General features: G+C 32.0%; 1 long non-coding RNA gene across 1 annotated transcript; it reads right to left on the minus strand.

Annotated features, from left to right (window-relative positions):
• Positions 1–990: 990 nt before the first annotated feature.
• LOC134696573 (uncharacterized) lies at positions 991–8,557 on the minus strand. The gene is made up of 3 exons (XR_010102973.1): positions 8,380–8,557; positions 4,847–4,934; positions 991–1,433 (listed from the first exon to the last, which is right to left on the minus strand). It is a non-coding gene; the product is annotated as an uncharacterized LOC134696573 (long non-coding RNA).
• Positions 8,558–9,463: the final 906 nt, after the last annotated feature.

Here is a 9,463-nt window from a genome sequence, read left to right on the forward strand (position 1 = left end):
CTATTTAATAATGAAGTTTTTTATATGGTAAGCTGTTTTACTTTTTATTCAAATTTCAAGATATCTCATATAATTAATAAGATATCTTATCTATTATATACGATATCGCATATAACAAATAAGATATCTTATATATTATATACGATATCTCATATAATAAATAAGATATCTCATATAGCAAATATGATATCTTATATAATATGTTTTTCTAAGATATCTTATATGATATAGAAGATATTAGATATCTTATACAGTTTATAAGATATCCTTTATAGTATATAAGATATAGTATGTACTTTATCTCCTAGTTTATTAGATATCTTATAAATATATTTTATATAAGATATCTTATAAATTAAATATGATATCTCATTATCTATATGAGGTATCTCATAAACTATATATGATATCACATGAACTATATAAGATATCTAATGAATTATGTAAGATATCTAATGAACTATATAAGATATCTTTTTAACTATTTGAGATAACTTATAACTATATAAAATATCTTATAAAGTTAATGAGATATCTTATGAAGTTAAAGAGATATCTAATAAAGTTAACGAGATATCTATAATATCTCAAATGCTTTTCTTTATAAGATATCTTATAAATTATAGAAGATATCTTTTATAATATAGAAGATATCATAGATATCTTATAAATTGTATAAGATATCTATATATATATATTTTGAGATATCTTATGTAATTTATAAGATATCTTATAAAGTATATAAGATATCTTATATAAAATATGTTTATATAGTAATCTCTCTTTCGCTTTGAATCCATGATACACTATATATGTATACATTATCTTTGATCATTGGCATTTATTTTAAGGATAGTTGGCTCATTGGCAATTTTACCATATATCATTTTTTTTAATATGACTGAGAGATAAATGTAGTTTTCTGTGTGAATAACCAGTGCATTGAGTTGTACGTTCAGACTAAAAATAAACTTGTTAATTTCAAGAATTAGTATATAAGAATTTATTTCGTAATAAGTTTCAAGAAAGAAAAAATAATTTACCGGTATGTTGTTTTTGTATATTTAAGATGCAAAACATTTTCATAATTCATTTAAATGAGCAAAAATTCTTCAATTCATACTCAGAATTTACTGTCTTAAACAAATTCTACTGAAATCTGAAGAAGGCAGTACAAGTTCTTCAAGTCTTTAAACATGTTAAATGCATACACATGTTGCCACAGCCTGCCTTGTAAGTCTTCATATGAAAAATACCACATTTGGGTCATACAAATGTTAGTCCAGATAACATCCATGTAGTCTTTGAATTATTTAATAATTGTCTCATTTCTGTTTAGGCTTCACTTCTAATACAACTGACTTTATTCAATGATGAGGTGCTGACAACTCCTCTTCAAACATAATAGCTTGTTCTGAACTTCTCTCACCATACTGAAAAGTAAAAATAACATTTATTATTCCTAAAGTATTCTTGACCTATAATGGTTTACATTAATAAATTGTGATTTGGATTGATAGTGATTTCATCTGCAACATTGTGTCAATAAAAATTTTATGCAGTGAGAGTCAACAAAGCACAATTTGACCCAACATTATTTGGATGGTTTAATCAGCCATTCATATGACAAATTTAGTTTGATTAATTTTGAATTGTTAAATTTTTATAAAAAGATGTGGTTATGATTGCCAATGAGAAAACTCTCAACAATAGACCAACTGACCAGAAATTAACAACTGTAGTATAAGTCACAGTATGGCCTTCAACAATAAGCAAAGCTCATACCACATGGTCAGCTATAAAAAGCTCCAAAATGTCCATTGTAAAATAATTCAAACGAGGAAAACTAATGCCCTAATAAAAGTACAAAATTAAAGAACCTTAGTGAGCACCCTCACATACCCCACATTGTCATTGGAGAAATTAAATAAGTGTAAGGAAAAAAAATTGTATAAGAAAAATATTGAATAATAATTTCCTGTCAATATGCACATCTACGTAGTATGTCCTTATTATCTACAAAATTTCATGAAATTCTGTTGTGTGGTTTCAGAGGAGTTGAGATGACAAACTGTTGCAGAAGTACCTTAAAGCAAATAAGTTCAAAGGGGTGTAACTCCTAGAAAAAAAATTGAATCGCAGTTTCCCGTCGATATGCACAACTACATAGTATGTCCTTATTATCTGAAAAGGTTTCGTGAAATTCTGTTGTGTGGTTTGAGAGGAGTTGCGATGACAAACTGTTGCAGTAGTACATTAAAGTAATTAATTTCAAAGGGGCGTAACCCCTAGAAAAAAAAATTGAATCGCAATTTCCCGTCGATATGCACAATTAAATAGTATGTCCTTATTATCTGAAAGGGTTTCGTGAAATTCTGTTGAGCGGTTTGAGAGGAGTTGCGATGACAAACTGTTGCAGTAGTACATTAAAGTAAATAAGTTCAAAGGGGCGCAACTCCTAGAAAAAAATTGAATCGCAATTTCCCGTCAATATGCGTATGTCCTTATTATCTGAAAAGGTTTTGTAAAATTCTGTTGAGCGGTTGGAGAGGAGTTGCAATGACAAACTGTTGCAGTAGTACATTAAAGTAAACAAGTTCAAAGGGGCATAACTCCTAGAAAAAAAATTGAAACGCAATTTCCCGTCGATATGCACAACTAAATAGTATGTCCTTATTATCTGAAAAGGTTTCGTGAAATTCTGTTGAGCAGTTTGAGAGGAGTTGCGATGACAAACTGTTGCAGTAGTACATTAAAGTAAACAAGTTCAAAGGGGCGTAACTCCTAGAAAAAAATTGAAACACAATTTCCCGTCGATATGCACAACTACATGGTATGTCCTTATTATCTGAAAAGGTTTCGTGAAATTCTGTTGTGTGGTTTGAGAGAAGTTGCGATGACAAGAAACAGGACTGACAGATGGACGGGTCAAAAACATTATACCCTCCGCAACTCGTTGCGTGGGGTATAATAAGGAACATAAACTGTTATCACAGAGATATGTCTCGCCTTTTGTAATTTTGATAATGCAAATGTTGAAATTAAAATAGCAATACTTAAACATGTAAGTTATGCAAATATTGAAAGTCGATGAACAATGACTGAAGGTACATGGCTAAACAATCTCAATGGAAAGAGATGTGCCACTGCTAATACAACTGCATACCAATTACCATTGTCTCTGACATTATAAGTCATTCCCTTTAAACAAACCTAAACACAAACATTAACTTGTAAACTATGTAAAAGTTTCACAAGAGTGCACACGCTGAAATGTCTCGCCTTCTTTATTTATCATTGATATTATGTTGAAAGTACACCTTTCAATCATTCCATACAACAAACATAGTAGATCTATTGCATAAAGTATGAGAAAAACAGACCAAAACACAAAAACTTAACTATAACCACTGAACCATGAAAATGAGGTCAAGGTCAGATGACACCTGCCAGTTTGAAATGTACACCTGACAGTCCTTCCATACACAGAATATACTAGCCCTGTTGCTTATAGTATCTAAGGTATGGACATGACCACCAAAATTTAACCTTGTTCACTGATCCATCAAATGAGGTCGAGGTCAAGTGAAAACTGTCCGACTAACATGCATGAGGACCTTGCAAGGTACGCACATACCAAATATAATTATCCTAATACTACTTTGTTAGTCTTGTATTATTTTTATATTAGTTTCTTGTGTACAATTTGGAAATAAGTATGGCGTTCATTATCACTGAACTAGTATATATTTGTTTAGGGGCCAGCTGAAGGACGCCTCCGGGTGCGGGAATTTCTCGCTACATTGAAGACCTGTTGGTGACCTTCTGCTGTTGTTTTTTATTTGGTCAGGTTGTTGTCTCTTTGACACATTCCCCATTTCCATTCTCAATTTTATTATAAGAGAGAATTCAACATTACAAAAAATCTTAACTTTTTTTCAAGTGGTCACTGAACCATGAAAATGAGGTCAAGGACATTGGACATGTGACTGACGGAAACTCTGTAACATGAGGCATCTATATACATGTACAAAGTATGAAACATCCAGGACTTCCACCTTCTAAACTATAAAGCTTTAAAAAAAGTTAGCTAATGCCGCCACCACCAGATCACTATCCCTATGTCGAGCTTTCTGCAACAAAGGTTCCAGGCTCAACAAAAACTAAGTCCATTTATAAATAATGTTTGGAAAAACGAAAAATTTCCTTCTAGATGCTAGTATTTGATTACTAGTATAAACAAGCTTCTGTCCAAGTTTGGAAGACATCCAGGATATTTTAAGAAAGTTATTTAAATTTAAAAAACTTTAACCACAGAGTTATTAGTGTCCATAATGTTAACTGGCAGAAAAGTTATAAGTAAATTACTTTTTTTTTTACATTTAAGTTGTCAAAATTTCATTAGCTTTGACCACAGAGTGAATATTTGTGGACAAGGCTGATGACACAATGTAGGAACACTATGTCTACCTTTTGCGTAAAAAGTCAAAGGCCTGGACAAAAGTTTATTACATTGCATTCAGAATAGTAGATAAATGAAGACAGGTTAAATCCCTGTCCTGTGCATTGGAAGTCATTTTCATATCGTTCAATTTTTAAGATATCCTATCAATTCAAAATATATGTTGTATATTAATGCGATATCTTATTTAATTTGAAAATCCCCGTGTTGTGGGAAATATCTAGTTGATTATATAGGTAACCACTGAAGCATTGTAGTTGTTATGTGTGGCGTCATAACATTTTCATATTGACCATCAATATATGAATTAAAAGAAACATAGCGTCAGTACTATTGATTTATATGATTTTTAAGTCGAGACAATAAACAGAATGCAAAACCTACCTTGTATAAGGTACAAATGTCCTGTATAAATAAAACTCTGGAACCCTTGTGGTACTACATCATGTACAATCTTAGTCTGGTTCAATATCTGCAATAAAAACATAATAACTGTTGCTGCTAAAAGTTAAATTTGTTTATACACTTAACTGAGATAAATTATGTAATTTGTCTAACAGAATGATTGTTTTTATTGTGCTAATATTTTTTATGATATATACAGTTTTATTCCCCCCCCCCCCCACCAAAAAAAAAAAGAAAAGAAATGTTGAACAAAACCAGGGCGAATGGACTCTATGTGTAGCGGAATCGGTTTTTATATATCTAAAATTATATGTGAGATTGCTTATTTCAATTTACAATTCATTTTCATTGTTATTATTTTGCTTACAGGTTCGTATCTAGGGTAAACTAAAAAGTGTAGTTGATTTCCATTGGTTAATCACTAAGGGTTCTCGGTGTTTTACATAAGATAAATGATAAAAAGCTTTTCTTTCCTTCTCGGTAGTAATCAATAGTTGTTTGGATTAAAATATATTCGAGTGCACCTTTATATACAAGTTTGTATCGAAGTACGCGGTTGGTTAAAGTTGTTATTTCTTCACCTGTAATTAGTATATAAAGTAGATATTTTATTAATTCGGCCGCTTGATCGTATAAAGCCAAGGTCTGTATAAGACATAATCGACATTTGGTTTGAATAAAACCGCCGTTGTTTATCTTTATTATTAAGGGCTTACGGGTGTATTATACCCCGATGTCTGAATAAGAAACTGCAACTTGGTTTGAATAAAACCGATATGCTTTATTTCTTAGGGTGATTGTTCGTTGCTTTATTTGGTCCGCTTTTAGTCCATAGCGTGTTCTAGTAAGAATTGAGTAAAGAAGCTTTTATATTTTGGGGGTTTGAATTTAAGATTTAATGAGATTACGATAGAGTTTAACAGTTTAGGATATTTACGGTAAAATGCCATTTGTTTAGAAGCCGAAACTTAATATTCATTTTACATTTTTGATAGAAGCTTTTACATTATTTTACAATGTAATATTTTATGTGACTTTGATACTTTGTATTGTTATTGCAATATTATTTACATCTGTTGATATTTTGAGAGACCTTATTAAATTATATAAACTTACTTATCTCGATCTCTTCAGCCAAGGAGACTCAGGGCCCAGTGGTTCGAACCTTTACATAAGGTTAACAGACGGTTTTATACAATTTATAGTCGGAAATATCAAGTAGACTTGTGTTTCGGGAATTAATCATTTCCGAGCCATAAGATCAATTACGCTTGATTTAATATAATTGTCCGATTACAGGTGTTTCAATTTGTAGTTAACTTAGGGATATTGAGGTCAATGTCAAGTATTGATTTATCGGTGTACTTATAGGTAAAGGTGTGTTCGAAGAGTAGACACACGTATTTACGGTATTGTTGATTTAGACACACGATAAAAAGGAACTCGTCATTACAATGTAGAAATACCTAGATAGTTTTAGAGGCTGAGTTAACATTATAGCTGACTTTAACAAATAAAACACACAGATAATAAAAGAAAGATATTTTATACATAGAAAAATACTAAGGTCAAACCGTCTCCTGTTACATATGGGCAAACGAACTCAGGGTGAATGGACCTCAGGATACCAGAAATATTGGAACATACCTTCACACATTTCTACACAATTGATGTAATTGATTCACAAAACTTGGCATATTGATAGTTATTCCTGACATGTTGAACCTTAATAAAATATCTAGAATCTTTCATTTTGACCATTTATGCAATAAAATCATATCAGTTATATGTTGAAATAAGAGATATATATTACAAATGTTTAACATGTTATAGAAAACTTACTTTTTTTTTTTATAAAATCAAAGATGTCCATTAAATATGAGTACAAACTATATCAGCACCCCTCAGTTCAAGATATAAGCAAATTCTTACCAAGACAATAGTATTTCCCTCCAAAAAAAAACATGTGACTTAATGAACCAATAATAAAACCTAAACGGTTACAACATTAACCTAACGCATTGGTCCATGAAGATAATCACTAGCGCATGACTTGAAACTACTCACTAAGCAACTTAGAATTAAAAATATTAACTCATCAGATATACTATTTTAATAGAATATTATTGTTATTAAAAGAATTAATAATCATTTAACTCAGCTAGTCTGCCTATAACTTATAAGTTTATTCACTGGAAAATTTGCAAGTTTCATGTAATATGGGGCAATCTGATTCTAAAAAAAATCTATCTGTATCTGCAGAAATATTGCATACAAGTGTTATGTAATACCAAAAGATTACATCCCAGCTCCTTTGTTCTAACAGGGGTGATCTGTTTGAATTTCTTTATTGTGCATGCTTTCCTTTGTTCTGTAACATGCAAGACCTTTGGCATATCAAGCCACGACACATACCACTACATGGTACCAGGACGACTGGATATGAACTAACAGTTATTTAAGGATGTCTGCTGCTCTAATTTAAAATAACAAGGATTTCATGTGGTTGCTTAAAATGAAAACAACTTTGATATTTAAACAAAATAAAGTAATAAAATCATTAGTCTCGTGTGTAGTTTTCAAAATACGAGACATTTAGAAAATGGCGGGAAAAGGGTTTTCTTCAGACTTTACTATTTGTTAACATTGGAATTGTTTTTTACCCTTTAAACCAAGAAAAAATAACAAGGATTTCATGCCGCCGGATCACTAAATCTTAAATGATCTATTGAACAGATTTATGAAGACAAAAGTGGGGTGTCGTGTAAAAAAAAATTTAATACATTTGGATGGATAAAACCTGAGAAAATCGAAAAATATGACAAGAATTCAAAAACATGACCAGCAGACATCCTTAACATACTTAAGGAAGCAATATTTTTTTTAGTAAAGTGGGTCGAGTTGGCAGACCTTTATTAGTAGGGGTTTAAAACTTTTTCATTAGGAAGTGAGTTGTCAGACTGGTTTGATTTGATTTCAATTTGATTTTACACTTTTTCAAAAGTGAGGCGAGTCAGTAAACAAGAATGGGGCGATTTTTTTTGGTAAAGTGGCGATATAGTATGGGCTGATGGGCAAGTGGGTCAAGTTGACATTGTTTGATATTGCTACTCATCTTGTTCAGGGGTTATAAAGGGTATACATCATATAGTAATATATAAAGTATATTTTAATGGTTGTGTGCCGTTCTAAACTAGATTTTATGAATTGTAAATGTTTTTTTCGTCTAATCTGAATGAGCTGGCATGTAAAAAAGTTATCCCATTCGGAATTGGTGTGTCAATGTTAGGTCACCCTCTGGCCAGGGTCGATCTTACACTGACACACCACATCCTTGTGGGATAACTTTTAATTAGGTTATTATGATAGTTTTTAGAATAGGTTTTTAGTACATCTATCTTAAAAACACTGCAGCTGCTTATAAACTTTGCAAGTTATAATTGAGCTCACTCAGAAATTGTGTTTCTATTCATTTTGTTTTCCTTTATAGCACTAAGTAGTATTAAACATACAACTGCAAATACTAAAATCAGCCAATACTAGCAAGCTCTCTCTGTATACATTTCTTTTCATGCCTTGTTTATCCAAAGTTCTGTTCGTGTTGTGTCGGCTCTGTTTTTGTCTGCCATATATCCAAAGTGCCATTTGATGAACTAATGGGAGATAACTCTATGTGAGTGGAGTGGGGGTCAGGATGGGGTACGGCATCATGCACTTTTTATAAGTTTGAACAGTTGCGGATTCAGATGGGCGTAAAGGGCGTACGCCTCCCCCTTTTTGCTCGGATTTTTTTGTTTGTAAAATAACAGTATCCTGAAATTTTAAGGTTGTGCATCTATAAAAAAAAAATATAATAATTAAACCTATTTAAACCGGAATCAACTACGTTGATTTAAATCTCTTATATAAAGTTTAGCGTTTGAGATAAATAATTCAAAGCTATACTTTGTGTTCCCAGTGCCCAACATTTAGAAGTATCAGTGAAAAATGACAAACTCGCAGTAAACCATATAGTATTATTCGCCTTTTTGACGTTCCTGATGAAGGTAGATCCAGAAAAATCGCTTCGGTCGCATACAACCGAAGTTAAAACGTTTTCCTTTCTTGTTTATCGATTGCATAGAGATTAATACATGGCCTTTTCCATATCAGTCTGGGTATCATCCCGAGACGGAGTCGAGGCGCTGATATATGGGTCGAGGGATGATACCCGGCCAGGCTGATATGGAAAAGACCATGTCAGAGGCGGATTTAGAGGGGCCCGGGCCCCCCTTTTTGGGAAAAAATTTGGTTGCTTACATAGGGAATCACTAAAGTGTGACTGTCTTAGGTCAGTCAGCGGGCCCCCACTTATGAAAATTCCTGGATCCGCCACTGCATGTATTAATCGCTTTATCATATACTTCCGACAATAGTTTTATGTATTAAAGGCAGATAATCAAATGCAACAACTAAAACAGTCAAAAACTTTATAAACAAGTTTAAAAAAAAGAAAGTTATGAACCAAATATACTATATCGTCGTGTAATATGTTTTCGTATGTCATATGTTTTCGTATCAACCACATTTCGTCGGTTTCCTCTGCATACACGTACA

The sequence above is a fragment of the Mytilus trossulus genome, chromosome 14 (genome assembly GCF_036588685.1).
Source record: "Mytilus trossulus isolate FHL-02 chromosome 14, PNRI_Mtr1.1.1.hap1, whole genome shotgun sequence".
Taxonomy (NCBI): domain Eukaryota; kingdom Metazoa; phylum Mollusca; class Bivalvia; order Mytilida; family Mytilidae; genus Mytilus; species Mytilus trossulus.